Below are 19114 nucleotides of genomic sequence, written 5' to 3'. Positions count from 1 at the left end.
ACCCCCTGTGTGCTCCTTACGCTGATGACACTCGGCTGCGCAAATTTAGTACCGGACAGAGTTTTGGAGCAACGGAGGGGTAAAACGGCACCTCTAACGATAAGGGAAATGTAATTATATCAAAGAAAGTTAACTGCAAAGTTGGCAAAGCCTGGGCGGCTTTTGTTGTTGCTGGCGGGAGCGCAGTGCGACAGCCATTAGATTCTTTCCATCATCCCTCTCCTTCGCTCAGTCTCTTGGGGCGTAAAGTCGCCCTTTTTGGGGCGCTTTTCAGCGCAAGAAGGTGTGCACCAACACCTACATACGGTAAAATCGGTAGGTCCTTCGGCTACGTCTAGAGATCTGGCTTACAAGCAGACGACCAGCCCTCTGATACCGGCAAGCCGAACCTAAAACACATGCATTACATGATATTATTTAAGAATGTTTAAATCTATTGGTTGTGACAGTGACTCGAAGCATACTAGATAAAAAAACAATGTCCACCTATATATGTCGCTGCGATTGCTTGGATGATAGAGAAATCCATCTCATTCACTAATAAGGTTTAGAGATTCGAAACTCATCAAAGTGACCTTTTCAGCAAACCTGAATGACTTTTTAATTAAGTTCCAAATCTAATAAGCGAAAGCAAGCATGTTCGAGTGACGAAAACATGCGTAGAAGTACTTTTGAATATTCTATCGAATAGCATTAATGAACCTTCAGCCCGTTTCAGTGTTTATGTTATTAATCCTTGTCGTGAACGCCATACAAAAATCGGCATGTGGCTATAATCCAAAGACCAAAACGGAGAACATCGCCGAAACGAAACGTATTCGAGGTACATTTATTGTACCACAAAGAACAACATGGTCCCATCACTCGGAACGGAGTCTCGGCTGGTTTCCTTAACTGCCTAGATTGCCTCTACGCTCTATATACACCGGAGTAAGCATCATTTCCTTCGCCCACACTAAAATGTGTTTCTTGCAAAATGTATGTTGTTACCTCGAATGATATACATTTCTCCCTACGTAAACTGGACCTTCGTCGTGAACGTTCCGCAAAGGCTTCGTCGGTCATCGTTAGACGTTCGTTTATGAGGATGTTCAGCGAACGGCACGATAAGGTGTAAATATTCATGACAAGTGGCGGAGTTACCCGAAATAGCGCTATTTGAAGCACAGCATTTACGTGCCGCTGCGATGCGGCCTTACTCCCTTTGTTAATTGTATCGTAAGGGTTTAAGTAAGTGTAAGAGCTTTCGCCACACTTTAAAAAAGTGTGGCGGAAACCCTTGTTTCGTATTCATATTACCAGTTTTTGCATCAGTACGCAATCATGGGTGGTTTTAGTATGGATTTTATAACAAGCAGCGTTGTGATGTCGGCTCCATTAGCTGAATATAGAAGTATACAAACTGCATTGGTCTACACGTTTCATGCTAACGCGTACCTCAATGAATGCTACATTCAATGGTGGTCCTAAGTCCTTGTGTTCACGTTAAGGTAACTTCAACTAAGCATGAAATTACTAAGCGAGTTTAAAGTGCCTCTGAGAATTCACTAACAATGTTGCTTCCGATAGTCCTACCTCTTACTTTGGTTAACTTTGCGCGTTGAGTTGTATTCTAAAAGGTCAATGGTCGTCATTGGAGCTTCTGTTGATCATCAGATTAAAACAGACGACTGAGTTGAGTCGTAAAATAAAAACACTGTTGCCGAGAAAGTTAGTTAGGTGAGATGTGGCACCTGATTGGATTTGCAAATCGAAGCTTCATCGGATGTAAAAAGTGGGCAAAAGCTCATCGGGGGTGCCACGTAGAAAGAAAAGCCGGCCTTGTATGTCGGTTGGCCTTCTTGCCGACTCTAATTGCTACGACGCTTCGTAAAACCGCCGTTTGGGCATTTGAGATTTTAGCAGACCCTTGTCAAACATCGCTGTCCAAACACAACCTCGTCATAGCGACCAGCTGGGCTACCGAAGGCCTCGCACCAGTCTCTGAATGCAATTTTTGCTGTGCTTCTGGTCAATGACTCAGATATACAGAACGTTCAGAGTAAGTATAATGGGTTAACAATAATAAATATTGGCCGCGGACAATGGACGTGCGAAACAGTGAAAAAAACAGACGACTTCACACAGTTGTCGCCCATTTTTCAATGTCCAGCTATGCTTGCTATCCAGAAAAGGAAAACATTTTGTAGAATCGACTATACATTTGTCGAAATGTTTCTAATGCTGTATCATATCTCCCTATAAATAAGCCTGATTATGACCTGAGATACTCTAGAATCGAAATAAACGATAGCTCATCACCAGGTTAGTAGTGTTTCGTGTATTTAAAGAAAATTCAAAGCTTCGTCAATAAACGGCTCGACCGAAGTTCGATTAAGTTCACCGTGATTCTTCACACTCTAGTACGAGACGGCTGTCGAGTTGATAGAAGACAATATTAAATTAACAGTCACTTAATTGAGCGATTAAGCGGGCGGGTCGGGAGGCGCACACACATGGTCTTCAGTTTTGCTCAGCCAAATCAGCAACAACTGGTAAGTACCACCTTAACGAGAAAAAAAAAACACACATTTCAATGTTGAGTAGCAAAACATGTTGTATTAAAATAACTGAATTTAATATAAAGCCATCATTTCTATCTTCACCATACTAAAACGTTATTGATCAGATCGATCAGCATCAACAAGCATCGTACAATAAGTATAAAGGCTTTACGTAAGTTCTATATTTACATAGAACAGAGATAGCTAAATAACAGGATAGCCGATCGCATAGATGGGTAAGCGGGTCTGCAAATGCATTGTTAGGTAGCGAAAAAATGGATCCTGATAGGGATAATACCCAGTCGAATAATCACAATGGATACTGTCTAATAGTCTTGCGGATCCTGAGCGAGTCATAAAGTAGGTTCACATTTGCCGTTTAGCGTCCTCTCAGCCTTTTGTTTACCTGCAACCCTAATTCTACTCGCGTGCGTTATATACATGTATATATGTGTGCATCTCTTTAACTAAGATATATTTGGCTGAATAACTGATACGTATAACTATTGCAGTGGATATGTGCATTCCCTTAATATGTCCTAATGTAGCACTACAATATGTCTCTACATTCGATAACGTTGTCGAAATTACATTTGTAGGAAATACGAAAAATATAGGGTGTAGTTAAAGAATATAGAAAGTTCAGAGTTGACTTGGCAATCGACATGGTAATATTCTTCAAAAAAAAAAAAAAAAAGAACTGCTAACAAAATGCGTACAAGGCAAGACGAAAAAAAAAAAGCAAGATACAAGACGTGCCAATATTATTTCAAAGTTAGATTTTCCAAAGCGCTATCCTAGGTCCATTCGTGCAGATTTATCGGTTGATTTTTTATTAGTATCGCCGTCACGAATACTCTAGCCGTGCAGAATGGTTACGCATACGCTTGCATCTATGATTGACCGCTCGCCACCAAGTAAGAATGAGACTTGATTTAAGATTATTTAGGAACTTGTCACATCCACGCATAGCTGGCTGCAACCCGCTGTGATTGATCTGACTTTGGTATTTGTGACGGATTCGTTTGCGATTGTTGTCTTTTGCGTGTTCGTTTTCCATCATTGATACACGACAGCGTACGGATCAAGCCCATTGAGGCCTGGTGAAGCGAGGCATTGTCGACCATCTTGTGGGCCCTAGCCGTACATTTTGTACCGATGTTAATAATAAAAACTTTGATAGATCCAATATTATCCAATGACTACCTAGCTAATACGTCCGACACTAGGAGAGAATCTATTTACATTTCTGAGAAATCATATATGTATATATTTTTCACAGCCGAACTCTATCTAATCAGCTATATTTTCAAATAAAATATATTAGTTATAAATTACAGACTAATGATAAAAGTGCACTATACCTTCGGGCCCATATGTGTCGCAATATCTTCCTTTTTCAATGAGATCATTGATTAGTTACATCCATGGAACGATCCTACGCTTCATGCCGACTTGCAAGGCTCCAGAAAAAATACTACTTATACAACATATATAATACAATGAAGTGCACCCTTTACTGCTATTTAGGTAGTTGTTACCTTGCTTTATTTAGCTAAGTGTTAACTTCTGATAGCGACTTGATGTACTCTATGGAAAAGACTTTAACAGCGTTGAATTATAATTTTTAGATAAACAAATCTTTAAATCAATGCGCTTGAAGAGCGTCGGAATATTGGACTGAACGATGCTTTACTTGGTACAATATTTGCCCAGTGGTAGTATTCTGTTACTATGCATACATCGTCCTGTAAGCAAACGGCGGTCACCTAACGCCTATTCTTTTTTAGCGGGAAGTCGATGGCTCAGATGAGAAGCTGTGAATCTTAAAAAAAGCACTCAGATGCGCGTACACCATATATATATATATATATATATATATATATATATAGAGAGAGAGAGAGAGAGAAAGATTATTTAGGAGACAGTTTGAGCGTATACGTCTTCAGTTTTCATTTATATATAATTAATACTTAAATCTACGTAAAATACATAACTTGTACTCAGACTGCAGACTCACGCGAAGCAAAACCGCTAAAATAGCGGTCTTGCTCGTTTCGGACGCGGAAGTTTATCGCACAGGGATTAGTAGCATACGATGTCCCGAAATTGGCGTTAAACAACAAAAACTATGTATATATATATAAACAACAAAAAAAAGTTCTTTTATTAGCTAAACGAAATCGTATATAGATATTTAGTAACGATAATCATAGTAATGTTATTTTACAAATGTATGTGCGTAACATTGAAATAATCGAATTCCTCCAGGTAATTTTCTTTCGTTCGTATAAGCAAATACCTAATAATTGTTAACATATGCTCGTCCAATACAGGAATATCAGACATGGAAGCGGAGACTGAATGCCCTTCAAGAATAGCATACGAGACGCTATGTCTATGTACGGATAGCGGCCAGTACTGATTGGGGGGTTATGGCGACCCATTCAGACAGAATCTTTAAACCAATAAGCAAAAGTGATCACTAAGTCAAAAACGGGTCTTTTTCCGAAAATTTTTTTATCACAATCCAAACGAAAAATGCTTTACCCGAACAGCGTCGATGCCATGCTTTTGAGCTGCTGAGACAGAGATGGTAAGATCTAATAATTTCGTGTACGATCTAGTACATTCAACCTGACAAAACGCTAAAGATACTAGAGAATTTATAACAATTCAAAAAGTTCATTCTTATCTCAATGGCAATGCTACCTCTAACTAATCGAGTACAATATCCTTGAAGTGGTTGACTTAAATAAAAAAAAAAACACAAACATTGTTCGAGCTATTGTTGTCAATTTTAGCAGACCCTTAAACCATTCCCCGCCAACTACATGAACTTCGACTAAGTAAACGGGAACCAGATTGAAATCAGACATTTCACGTTTGATATAGCTGTTACGCGTAATTATGAGTTTCGTCTCTGCACTCCACGTACTTGTTCTCGTTACTCGAACCTCTTAGAGAAACATTTGTAAAGTTATTATTAATTATATTCATTCAAGAGCCCTGTTACCCTGTCAAATAAGAAAACTGAAATGGGGGAGTAAGACAAACGTGTGTATTTGAAAATCAGCTATATATATATATATATATATAGGTACGATCTCATGTCAAGCAGTTGCAGGAAAGCTCTACTTTCCAGGTCTCGAGAGTAGTTTGACGGTAATCTATGGCTCTTCGTTTTGTAAATTCTTGACTCCAGCAACGACAGTGTTCTATATATGTTGTCGTGTAATGATGCCAGATAGCATAAAAAAAAGCAGGCCATAGATTGGAAAAGCGACAATTCTCTAGAGATAAAATGAAAACAATCAATCCATTATCACTGCAATGCTACCTTAGATCGTTACGGCGACATATTACGGTAAAGCCTAAAACATGAATTGACTACTTCGTCTATGATACATCAGTGTTACAGTACAAACGAACGTCCCATTTGGATAGCAGTGCGATAACGGTTTTTTTTTCGTCAGAAAGCTGCTAATGACGAGTCTACGGCGTAAGTAGCTCTCTGAGGTTCACATACGTATGTATAGGCATACATTTGTAGCGCTTATTGACTTTAACGGTTTTGCCCTTAATGAGTAAACGGATTTTACTTGTAGACATTCGTTTTGTTCCCATTAGCTCAAACAACACATCTCTTTGTAGGTTTGATAATTTTATGTCGATTTTACGATATCGATCCGACTCCGCTAGAACACGTTCGTAGTAAATGCATTAATACAGTCAGGCTATATTTATACCTAGGGAACTAGCCTAAATAACGCTGTGGGAAGATGAGCTAAATGGTTACCTATATAGTTTTCTGTTTGACTTAGGCCATACGCAACAAAAACATATATTAACAAAAAAAACTATGGTGTACGTGTCCACTCTGAGGTTCGTTGTACGAGGTAACCTTCAATATTAACGACTTTACTCAAAGATGTTGTCGTAATTGTTATTATGACTGTTGTAGTTATTAAATACCTTCTAACTGTAAGGAGATAAGCTTATTCATATCGTGAGATGTTTGTGTGGATATACGGGTATTCCAAGTAAAAAAAAAGGAGAAGAAAAAAAGACAAGGAAAAGGTTTTCATGAAAAGAAATGAAGTTTTCTAGGATAAGAAACAACGAATCTTCTAGAAAATATGCTTGTTCAAAGGTGACTTAAAACGGTCCTTCTTAGTTTCTAAAGATCGGGCGAAACGTCTCGTTTAAATCGAAAATGCTCTTTTCGGATGACAATTCAAGGTACTTGTATTTAAAGGCAAACCATAAAGTTACTTTTTGTAATTTTGATAAAAAACAACAGGCTTGTAGAGCAAGGAAAGGGTTTTTAATATTTGACTACCACCGAAAGATGAAATTTGTAGCCTAGTGCTATACTGATTGGCCAGCGGACGGTCTATGGCATATGACGATCAAAAAAAAACTTATTTATAGAATTATAGATTAAATAAAAGTTGTGACAAAAACTAGCCCTAAAATAGATAGAGCTACAGCATTGCACTTACACATTGCTAATACAGAAAATATAATCCCTTTTCTTACATACAGGATCTCTGGATACATTGGTTTTTAAACCAGTTTACCTTATTACTAGCAAAATACGTGACATATAATAATTATATGACATCTCTGTAGAAAAGGAACAAACGGAAAAAGATAAATTTTTTTATTTTTAAATAGTAGTAGTTATAACGATCTTTGTAGACAATAATTGTACTAAAAATATGTTTTTGGGTCCGTCCAATCGCGATAGAGAGAGCTGAATTTATCCTCCCTATCGCGCCGTGGTGTTCGTCGTAAACTATCAGACCCATGAAACGAATTAAGTATTGCTAAGAAAAATTGCCATAGCGAAAAAGGATAATTTACTACTTACCTTACTTTTCCTTAAATTTTAAATATTTTTTTGCTACATTATGGACTTACGTTTTGTTCTTCGATGAGCATATCATCCCCCGTAGCCTACAAAATATATATCTAAATAAGTACTTATTTAAGATGTGAAGATCCACACAATTACATACACAGCCAGAATTAGAATCGATCCATATTTGTGTCCACTGAAACTGCTCGACGAAGGTGTGACTTCTGACCTATTCAGTAGACATATGAAAAGAAATGCTTCTACAAACAAAAACACCATTCGACGACTCTGCGGGGATACTAATAACTGAAACTGTCGGTCATATATGAACGCGTCGTTACCCTTCAGCGCAAACGGTAGCAAGTAAAGGCCATTCATCTTCGAGTAGCCCTCACCAACCATCCACTAACTACAAAACGATGCGATGCTTAATCGAAGCCTGCGTGAAGTAACGCAGCTCCTGTGAAGAATATCAGCATAACATCTGTTGGACGGAATTTTATTTGTCATTTAGCATGTTACATACATAAAGGATAAATATGTAGAATTACTTCTAGTTGTTGTCTGCTTTCCATCACCTCTGTATCGGTAAACGCGATTAAAATTAAATGGTAACGAAGTACCAGTCGAAAGCCTGTGACAACAAATCTCAAAACGATTTACAACGATTGCTGTTTCGGCTGCTAAGTAAGCCGACTTGCCAGTTTACTAGCTTACCACACTTCAACGAGGTTGTGGTTCACTGAGCGCGCATCAGCGACAACCACGAGTCAATTAATCCCCGAAGCTTTACGGGGACACGGCGATATTCTCACCGCTGTTCAGTGCTCGGCGCGTTCGAGCAACAGCATTCTCACCTAACCTATCGGAAGTGTCTTGTCCCCGGTCACACCGAGTAAACCACATGGTTAGCGCACTACGTTAGTGGTAAGAGTAAACGACAGATCGAAGACACAGGAAGATGCCAAAGAAGCGAACGAAAACTGAAATTAGCCATCGGAACTACCGGTCGACCTGACACTTGTGTCCTCTTCAAAGACGGTGTCACGACACCGCGAACTGGGCAGGTGACTCCGTCTTTGTACACCGGGATGCGCCTAGCCACCAGGATTGACAGGTTGCGGTAAATATGGAGAGAAGGAAAGACAGAGAAGGAGAGCTGAGTGAGGGATATAGAAATCGAAAAATAGTTTCCGGCAAAATTGGTAATGGTCGTCAACATTTCATCTAATTAAGGATTATGCAGGACATTCGGCTCAACAACAGGACATGATCGTCATCGAATCAAAGCAAGTGACAATATCATTCGGGATAGCGTGTCTATAAGATGTCCTGTTAAAACTAGGACAGTTCACGGATATGGACGCAAAAATGTGCCCCTACCTCCCTACTATTTTGTCAGTTATCGTTCTTTGAAGATTAGCGCAGACGAATCTCACTCTGACAGCAAACACTAACGGGAAGATAGGCCGATTTAATTAAGCGCTTCCGCTTTGTAGCACTTTTCCCACTTCCACCAGCTAACACGGCGGATTTCGTTGAAATCTATCTATCGCTATCCGAAACAGACCGATAGACACACATACTGGCGGACCCTAGATAGCGCGTTCCTGTACGAAACAGCTCTTCTTGTCGAGCCGCCTCCATCCAATTGTCATCAAAACTGACCGGACTATACAGTAACATATAACGGAGTGTTGATGAACAACTGCACAACAGAAGTTAGTGGCAATAAGGATTGGAGTAGCATTTGGGAAAATACTATTCAAGGTAGTACTCCAGGGTTCTGGGGTCTGGGAGCTGGAACTACTGCAGGACTAGGAAAGGTTAGGGTCCCTCTTTTGTTGCTGAAACGCCATAGGAGTTACGAAAGAAGCCGAATCCCACATGCCCCCACGCCAGATATTAAGGCTACCATTCAGTTAGTTATCCCTACGTCAGGCAGACAGCCAGCCAGCCAGCGAGTCTTGCGATTATGTCAGTTATTTGTGTTAGTCACAACAGAAGCAATTGCTTTGCTGTGGCAGTTGTCCGCTCGGCCACTTTGTGAGCCAATCTGCCGCCATTTTTCGCGTACCATCCGCATGCCGCATCACCAGCAACGTTCTGGGTCCGAAGAGACATACGTCGGCTAGGCCGGACTGGGCGAGAAACGAAAACTCATCCGGTTCTCTCCATCCCACTAATCATAGAAACATCCCACATATCTTGAAACATCTCAGCGGTCCTTCAGCAGTAGTCAGCTTAATTGTGCCTTGCCAAAACAATTTGTCAAGGTCCTTCTTCAAACGAATGGGCAGGACCAACTGCTACTAAGCGGAATTTGCATAGAAGAGCCTAATATAATATATTCCAAAATATATATATATATATACTTGCCTATCATTGCAGAGTGTTCGAGTTTTGGTCAATGGTATGGTTGTGTTCTATCAATATGCCTGTTCATGGAAATGAACAGACGAGAACGCACTTTATACCACGAATTTCTGCTGTGCTATAGATCTACCATATACTGATAAGGTTTGTTCGATATGTTACTGCATAGTGGCAGTATATAATGATAGTCATGGATTTGGAATTGTCGTCAAGCACGGAACCGCTATGTATTTTCCTATATATTGAAGAGTATAATACGATACAAAAGCAATTTTTTTTGCGTCGCCCCAAAGTTGTATTTTTCATATAGATTTGTAATAAAAGAAAGGGAAGGAAGCTGAATCCGTATTTTTATGAAGAAAATCCTAATGAACTATACCATGTTTCATAAGCAATTTCTGCTGCTCGCCAGCGTACGCATGTCGTTGTATCTTGAGCAACATCTGTCAGTCTTTACCATAAGTTCTCGTTTGACAAAATAGATATTAAAACATATTTCTTTCTGACATTTACTGTCAATAGAACGGTTAGAAATAGGTTATGTGCAAGTATAAAACATATCGTCTAAGTCACCACATAATGTATTATTCGCGCTAAATATTCCAACAGACCCTTTCTTTTCCTCATAGGCTGACCCTAAATGAATTGACCTTTCCTTTGATTTAGAGTGGAACACAGAGTAGGTTAGTATTGCTGCGGTTCCGGCTAAACAGGACTAAGACAGGAAAAATGCAATGTTTTTATTTCTGCTTGACACCAACATCAGCAAAAACATGAACAGCAACAATTTTGGCAACAACAATAGTCTTACCCGCCTTCCATTTGCTCGTCTGACCTAGAACTTTTTCACTATCTACTGTTGCTGCCACCCAAGTAATTCTACCACACACAATGCAATGCATTTTCGGCCATAATATTGCGTTTATAGACTGGCGTTCCTGATGCTGCCAAACCCGCCCACTGTCCTCAGCTTTCCAATGCTGTAACAGATGATTAGAAGCAACCCTCTATCGTTTTTATCAGCATTTCCTCCGTTCGTTCGTCTCATCCTACTTATCCTTTGTCGAAGGTCTACAGCTTCCGGCCGCTTGCATTTTTCATGAGTTTCCGTTTCTTGCTGTTAGAGCAGCAGCAACTTGACGGGGAGAACGAGGGGGCCCCAGAAGGAGGCCGGCGTCTGCTTCCCCGCGGCTGTACGAACACCGTAACGGCAATGGCGGCAGCACCAAAGTAGCAGCAGCAGCAGCGGCAGCTCAAGCTACAGAGGGGGCTGGCCACGCAGAGTCAGGCTTTCTTTCTCCCTTTTTCTCTCTTTCTTTCTGTTTTTCGCTCAGTCGAAGAACACTTTGTCTTGACTTGTATCAAGGGGGGAAGGCGGTAGCGACGGTGGTCGATTGCAAACGACTGCGGGCAGCTCCTGCTGCTACCGACTTTGGGTCGAACGACGGGCACGGGCACACCCCCTCGCGGCGCATCTTCGGCGCCGTTACGGAAGAAACTGCTCGACAAAAAGTAAGTGGCATCTTGGACCGCGTTCTCGTCGTCGTCGTATCTGTCGTCGAACCGACAATCCACCGATTTGGCTTGTCGACTTGTGGAAGCGACTCCCAATGGCAACGTCAGTGAAGGCTGCGGCATAAGCAGCAGGATCAGCCTTCATAAGCCTTTACGTTCAGGGCCCAAAAGCAAACTAAGCTGATGGTAACAAGGCACGGAATAGAACGAATATAGGGATAACGACACGAACTAACTACTTCGCGTCGGTCAGTTCGACTCGGCCGCAGCAGCTACGAAACAAGCAATCGTGTATTGATTGATGTAGTTGTTGTAAGCTTACGTTATTCCTTGACGAATAATAGACTGTTTTTATTGTACTGTGAAAACTGATTAGTCACGGATTAGCTAGATTTAGCCTGCAGAAACGTTTCTTATGTAATTCGGCGGTCATCGAATAATGGCGGCCCCCCGACACGTAACCAAAATCAATGATGGTTTACTCGACTAAAGCCAGACGCTCACGTAATTATCAACCAGTAGTGACGTTCGATGCTTTTCAATATCGACATCGTAAAATGTCTTGCAATATATCGCTCTAATTATATATGTTCGGTCGAGGGTTCGACTGTGGTATAAAGAAGACGCTAGGTTTTATTAACGGCGCAAAACGTTCCAAACGAAGGCAATATGTCGTTTCAGGTATATAAATGCGTGCATACGTGACATATCTGGCAAATTGCACATTTTATAGGAACCGTCAACTGTGAGATGGGAAAACAGCTACCAAAGTAAATGGCCCAAAGCGTGCCTTCGATGTACAGGTAAATTGATCAGTAATGCAGTAGAGTCCCACTTCAATGTGATAATTTAGTACTTTTGTTTAACGAGATCGCAGACGGCGAAACGTGTTCGATCAGCTATAATATATAAGGAAACGCACTTTAGCTGACTCGCGTCCTTAAGAACGGTTGCTTTCTTAAAAGCAGGTCGCTTCTGGTCATGGCCAGTTCAACTCCCTAACGTATTTCACCAGCGCTACATTTCAGATCCGATGTAGATGGGGAGGGCGTTTTTTTCTGCCCTCAAAGGCTGCAGCAAACACAGACGGCAATGCACAATCACGTCTGTTAGATCATAGTGAACCTTATAAATGCAAGGGGCGCTCACGTATTCGATAAAAGTCTCACGCTGGTTTAATTGTGGGTAGACCTTATTTTTGTTACTCTTTCAGTGCCTGTGCTCCTTATTTCTATTAGCCTGCTGATGTAGCTAGTTTGGTAGATCTGGTGCCTCAAAGCACTGGCGTGAAGAATAGATTCACTAAAGCTGCAAAAGCCTCAGCTAAACATAAAAGACATATTTTCGTGCGGTCCCTAACCAATATGATATATAGCCAGTTAAACATAGGTTTTCGGTCTATTAATAACTAGAGAAGGCTTCTCTAGACCCTCGAAAGAGATAACAAAAAAATACGTAAATAGGACAAAAAAAACAGGCTAATCAAGTGCGGATAGGAACAAATGTTGTTACACATATATTAAGAAAGATTTCTAGTTCAAATCTAGTTTAACATTGTTCTTTTCATATTAAATCAGGGGTTCATTAACTCCCTCACTCTTTGGAGTCTGCCCCTACCGAACATTACCCCCTTCTTTAATGATCTAGGTAGTTATCCATATATTTATATGCAAAATATACGGCTTTCTAAAATCCTTATTACTGATAGGTTATGCTAAATGTTTTTGATGAAATGTATCTCCAAGTAATAGAGAAATTGGCAAATCTAGAATATGTACATGACACATCTATCTGAAAAATATGCGTTACAAGTAATCTCTTAAACCACTGAAAATTGCAATGCGAGATAGCATAAATAATACAATCTCTTATAGGTCCTCAGGCAGCCCCTGCTATGAAAGCGTCTTTAGATACGCGCGTCAGTGTTTAGTTCTTTTAGGTTGCTTTGCTTTATTTATTAATATCAAACCCATTTAAAATGCTCTGTTCCTTCCTGTAAACTTCGAAATGTAACTGCAACGTTTCTATAGGCAGAATGGTGAAGAGATGCTTTTGATTAAAATTTGAGCAAGATCCGAAATGAACGAAAATGCGTAAGTTTTCTAAGTATTGACGGCCAACCTGTTGTTTAAGGCAGGTGGCGTTTAGGAACTAGCTCGAAGTATGCCTGCTTAAAGTTATGCTGTTGACGAGTTTACCGGGCAGGGATTGGTTGGCTCGCCGAGGTCCCGGCCGCTAATATGGACAAGCGCTGTGTAAAGTCCTATGGCCGGTATGTGGGAGGCCTATGGCCTCTTGACGGTAGCTCGTGGTTGTAGCTGTGGTGAGGGTGATGGCCGCCACGGCCTGCAGCCACTGTGGCAGCGTACGGTGTCCATCAAGAAGGGCACGTCGCGGTCATCTGTTGCGCATAGGCTCGGACTCGGCCTACTCGGACCACCCCGCGCCAGCTTAAACAACCTGCCAGAGCCTGCAAAGGTCTGCATCCCCCAGAGCCTGCCAGGCACGATCGGCGTACTAGCACATCGAGCGCGTGTGCCTCTACGGCTCTCAACACAGCTCAACAGACATTAAACGGGCGAGCGAGAGAAAACATAGCCTACCATCACTACTGCCCGTTTACGGGAGCTGGCCACGCGGTCGTCAGCAGAGCACGTTTAAATGTCATAGGAGTCGAGCACCCCTTAGCCCCACCCTGGTCGTCTAGCCCCGTACCCACATAACCCCCGACAACAATAACGACAACGGCGGCATACCGTGTACAGTCCCTTGCAACCACTCCCAGGAGGCACACAGCCATTGACATACAGTCGGAACAGGCGTATGGGGTTCGGCCGAGCGACAAGCTACGGGACGCAGACAAACCTTTTCCTCACACCCGGTCGTAGAACAACATGCACTCGAATACAGCCCGCACACATCCATTTAGTGTATTCAGACGACACCCAATGAACACAGATGTCCTATATTTATAATTTAGGCTTTGGAAGCCCTCAATAACGGTGGCGGTAAGATGGTTTTACTCGAATTTATTATCGTATACGTAAAGGCGCTGTGAATTCTGTTAAATGTTAAAATCCAAGGTAATATTCGGAGTTCCTATAGATAAAGTCATCATTGAACGTATGAAGCCGTGTCCATTTTGAGATTTTCGCATACGATACGTATGCTCGGTTTTATTACATTCGTAAAAATCGTACACATGCATACTGAAGCAGATGCGCCTTTAGGACATCGGTGGGCACCAACAGCCTGTGTCACAAAACTGATCTGTACCGTACTTTACGATGTATGCGGGAATTGCGTTTTGTTTCTGGTGGTATTGTGTTTTGCTGTGGGAAAATGTCATTAAATCAATTAGTTGTATTAGCGGCGAATTAGGTGTTGCAGCAACTTCTACAATGCGAACATCCCTGTTATGAAAAAAGAACAGGTGGGATATATTAAGAAAAAAAAAACTGAGCATGATGCCAAGAAATCGTACGCGTCTCGTCACATAATCTTATAAAGCGTGATAGGTTTTTTTTTTTTTTTATGTTATTAAATATATATTGAGCTGTCGGAAAAGAATTAGCTTTTAACTCCTATATCTTAGGTACTATGTGTTGTCTACACATGCTCATGTCTACATGTCTATATTACTCAGTATCAAGATAAGGCGTGTTAGAATGGAACAAAAATTCGCTATATACTATGCAATTTTTACGCTTAAGGCACGAATCCTGCCCAGGCTCATAAAGATATTGTGGTGTTTGCGGTCAAGAAGCGTGATTAGAAGGAACCCCTCAAAGATGATTTTGCCCCTTTCGCTCTGGAAATTCCCATGCGAAAGACGCTCCTTGTATTTGTCTATTAATTACAGAAAAGGTTGGTGAAATTTTGGCCGCCATGTTGAAATGTCTACTATTAACAACGAACAAGAATTACGATTAGCCATTGAAAAAAATCGACCGGAACTAGTGGATAGAAATACAGTAATCGTCTTTCACTATGAAGATACTAAACCCCGTACAACTTAGCTAGCCTGCGAAAGCTAGGACAACCGGGACAGGAAATATTAAGGCATCTGTCGTGCAGCCCGGTGTTGGCGTCGCTATAACTTTCGTAAGTTCTCCCCGAATTTATTACATGGTGTTAATTTAGTTTCATTTCGCACAATTTTTCTCCCAGAAACCACGAGAGTGTTACGGGAAAAATGGCAGAAAGTCATCGACAAGAATGGTGTACATTTGAATTGCATTTTAACTTAACCTAATCACATCGTGCGGTGCTACATGTTAATCCAGATTATGAAATTGTAGGTTTGCTATTGGCCTCCTATCATGTAACTTTATTCGGTTTAGAGCTGGCTGAATATAGATAAAAAGTAGCGCGAAGCTTAAGAAGCTCGAATAGGGGCTCAATTTTGCAGGCGTTTTGATTTTTACAATATGTGTGTCTCCTTCAATTTCTTTGCAAACGTATTATTTGATCCTGATCAATGTATTTAGTACCAAAAATTTACTGCCACTGGTTAATCTCTGAAGACACTCCATGAAGTTCCCACCAACATGAACAATCGGTGCATGGCCGGAGATTTTCTTCAATTTAGCACTGTTCAATAAATCCTATTAATCTAGACTATCGGGGACACGGTGAATACGAAATGTGGATTCCTCGGCCTTGCACGCCATCCATTGAGGTCAGATGTCTGCGCTGATACATATACGCGTATGGACATTATAAGTTGAAGGCTGCGGGCACGAGCCCACAATTTCCACAAAGAAATGTTTCCATGAATCTTATGTCAGTGAAAAGCGCTGAGCATAGCAGTACATCGAAGAGACGCGCGCCAAATAAGCTCATATAAACAGTTGCTGGCGTACACGTTGGTATGAGTAAGTATATAGGCATCTCATATCGAGCAACATACAAAGAGCGAAACTCCCGCTGCGAAAAATAATCGAAATCTAGACGGTTCCAGCAGGTCCTTCTAGATGTAAAACATTAACTCTTGTTTCACCGTGCTTCTCTTAAAATCGTATTTGGCATTTTTTTAATTAAAATTATAGTTTGCCTACTAAGTGGAAAGATTGAATGAGGTTAAAACTGTAGGTAATATTGTGTTTCTGGGTTATCTTTTCTGCATAATTTTAGTTGTCAGTATAACCTATCTTGCTTCTGGCCCTGAGTTTTTAGGGCATAGACGTCAACAATCGGTGATATATATATATATATACACGTACGCATACGTATGCTAGTATGGAATGTACAACAAATAATTTTACACAATTCTTTTAAGGATTGAATAAATTTGAATTCCTAAAAAACTATTTAGAAAGGAATAGAAGAATTTGTGCATATGAGCAGTCTGTATATTTCGACTTTTATGTCCAGTATCCGCATCAGGCATTCATCAGACAGACAACTGGGTCCCAGACAAGACGAACTCTGCCCATGCCCGAGTTCGAACCTAGACTGCAACATATTGTCCATACTCTCATCAGACAACGGCAGTACCTACTAATCTATCGCCGTAACGCACGCTCGAAAAGTCGGCGGAACGATCACTGTCTTGATATTAGTAAACAACGGGTTCTGTATTATACGTTCACGCATTTAGCCACGCTAGTAGAGTGGATTCAGACCCAACTTTCTTATTATCCAGGTTCTAGTAGAAGCCAGGAACGTCCTCACTGGGAAACAGCAATGTGAGCTTTAACCGAGACAAGACATAGATGAATAGAGCATGTATAGCGCACATAGATAACAATAGCACTTCAGTCGTGTGATTTTGTTTAGGAAGGCAAGCTTCTATACCATATACTGGGCTGAACGCCACAACAAGCTATAAGAACGTGTTCCGACATCTACGAATATTCTCAAACAAATATTTCGTTAAAGAAAATATAGCAAGAAAACAAAATGTGGCTAATGTTCTAAAGTATGCCTCGAAGATAATTAAACCATTCAAACCATCGGCACTAAGCCTACGGAAAAGCCTATCCGGGAGCCGTTCCTGCATACGAGATATGCGTAGAGCATCTCGATAGCAGCTGTAGTGATTTTGTCCAGTTTACTGCCTAACTGAACTAAGCGAGACAACATTGTAGAAAAAAATCACATGCTTGAAAGGAAAAAACTTTTTTGTACTATACAATATGGTACAATATAAAAATATGATAATAAATATATAATATGCTTATCAGTAAAATACAGAATATGTAGGGAAAATAGCTTGTCTACATTGATCGCTCGACTACATTAGAAGACTAGCTAAACGTCAAGATGTGAAGAATTGCTTTGATCCTTCAGAGCGTAACATATCCTACCATGAGCATAGGTTTCATTTTATAAAATAACAGCTAGACACAAAATCGTATTCTTAACATCAAATCCCGATCCTGCTACGAAGACCGCTAAGGAAATGTCATTGAGTTGCCAATAAAAGACTAACGGAAATTTGAACGCTGTTATAAATGTCACGAGCCTGTAAATACCCCCCCCCCCCCCGCGCCCCCGTAGTAAACCAACGACCTCGTTCCGAATTTTCCTGCTCGTCATGTGACCATCCTAAAGTCACTTTAGGGTCTCTCAATGTTATTTATCGGCTTTATATATTTTAATACCACTGAAATCAAGCTAACCTCACGTCATCCGTAACTAACTAATGGTTAAACGTCTGTTGAAAAGCTCGATATGTCATATTATATAGGATCTATTTGTCTACTAGTTAAACATATGCACAACATATGGAAAAATTTCTGGTCCAGTAGACGCTGTCGTTGTTAAATATGGCTACATATGATAACGAGTGGCAGTTACTATAGATGAGTTGGCCATAATAGGCAATAATCTTAAAAGAAAGACTACGCTATTACGTTGGTCTAGAGATGCTTTTCTCTATATCTGTATCTGAAGATGACATATATTGGGGCTGTGAAACTACATATAAATAACGGTTAGCGTCATGTGAAGGTAACATCATCTACCGCTAACGTTATACTAAACCCTCCTGTACCTACATAGACACTTGACCGCTAGGCGTCAGCGTCTAGATGAAATAAACCGACAGGGTTCGCTGCTTTCTGTCCTGCCAATGATACGTAAATACTACATAACTCTTCTGAATAACCAAGGTTACTAAGCAGAAATTCGAACAAACAGCGGTCACATGCATAGACCGACACGTTTATAAATAAAGATTGCTCTCTCTCTACTCCCAAAAGCGATTAGATCGTCACGGCCTCCATGGTGACACAAAGCTTGACCCCCGTCTACTTAATACAAGCTAGTCATGCTTCGTGTTGACTATGAAAAGAAGCAACAGATAGAGCAGATTTAGCCTCGCGCAAGCGTAAACGCTTCCATATCTAATCTTCCGTTATAGGATAGTAGAAAAGCTTAGGAAGACATGGGCTATCTATAGCCTAGGAATGATTTCAGATTTGCTTCCATGTAAACTCGCCAGTTTTAGGTGCGTCTGATTCGGATGTCATTGTCGTTGTCGTTGTTGTTGTCGTCGTCGTCGTCGTCGTCGTCGTCGTCGTAGTCGTCGTCGTCGTCATGCATCATTCGAGCGGTAACTAAGTGCGAGTGGCGCTAGGAGCGATCGTGGCTCCACGTATCTTGTAAACGTTTGTTTTCATGTCGTTCGATTGGTCGAGACTGCCGTCGCTTGTTATGGTAGTGTCGCTGATTACTAATGGTGGCTGTTTAAGAAAGGGCAAAGAAGCCCAACCGTTTCGATACACCTACAGGGGCCGTGTGCCGGCGACGGTGACTATCGAAACAATGATATGTTCAATACGAATGTCACACGTAACTACAGACACAT

At 40.9% G+C, this 19114-nt stretch overlaps 1 long non-coding RNA gene across 1 annotated transcript; it reads right to left on the bottom strand.

Moving 5' to 3' along the window:
• Positions 1-2300: 2300 nt before the first annotated feature.
• On the bottom strand, positions 2301-18958 carry LOC147753633 (uncharacterized). The gene is made up of 2 exons (XR_015310594.1): positions 18746-18958; positions 2301-2545 (listed from the first exon to the last, which is right to left on the bottom strand). It is a non-coding gene; the product is annotated as an uncharacterized LOC147753633 (long non-coding RNA).
• Between the last annotated feature and the right edge of the window lie 156 nt (positions 18959-19114).

The sequence above is a fragment of the Varroa jacobsoni genome, unplaced genomic scaffold, assembly GCF_002532875.2.
Source record: "Varroa jacobsoni isolate VJ856 unplaced genomic scaffold, vjacob_1.0 scaffold_334, whole genome shotgun sequence".
Lineage (NCBI taxonomy): Eukaryota > Metazoa > Arthropoda > Arachnida > Mesostigmata > Varroidae > Varroa > Varroa jacobsoni.
The sequence above is the reverse complement of the archived record's forward strand: the minus strand, read 5'-3'. Positions and strand labels throughout refer to the sequence as shown.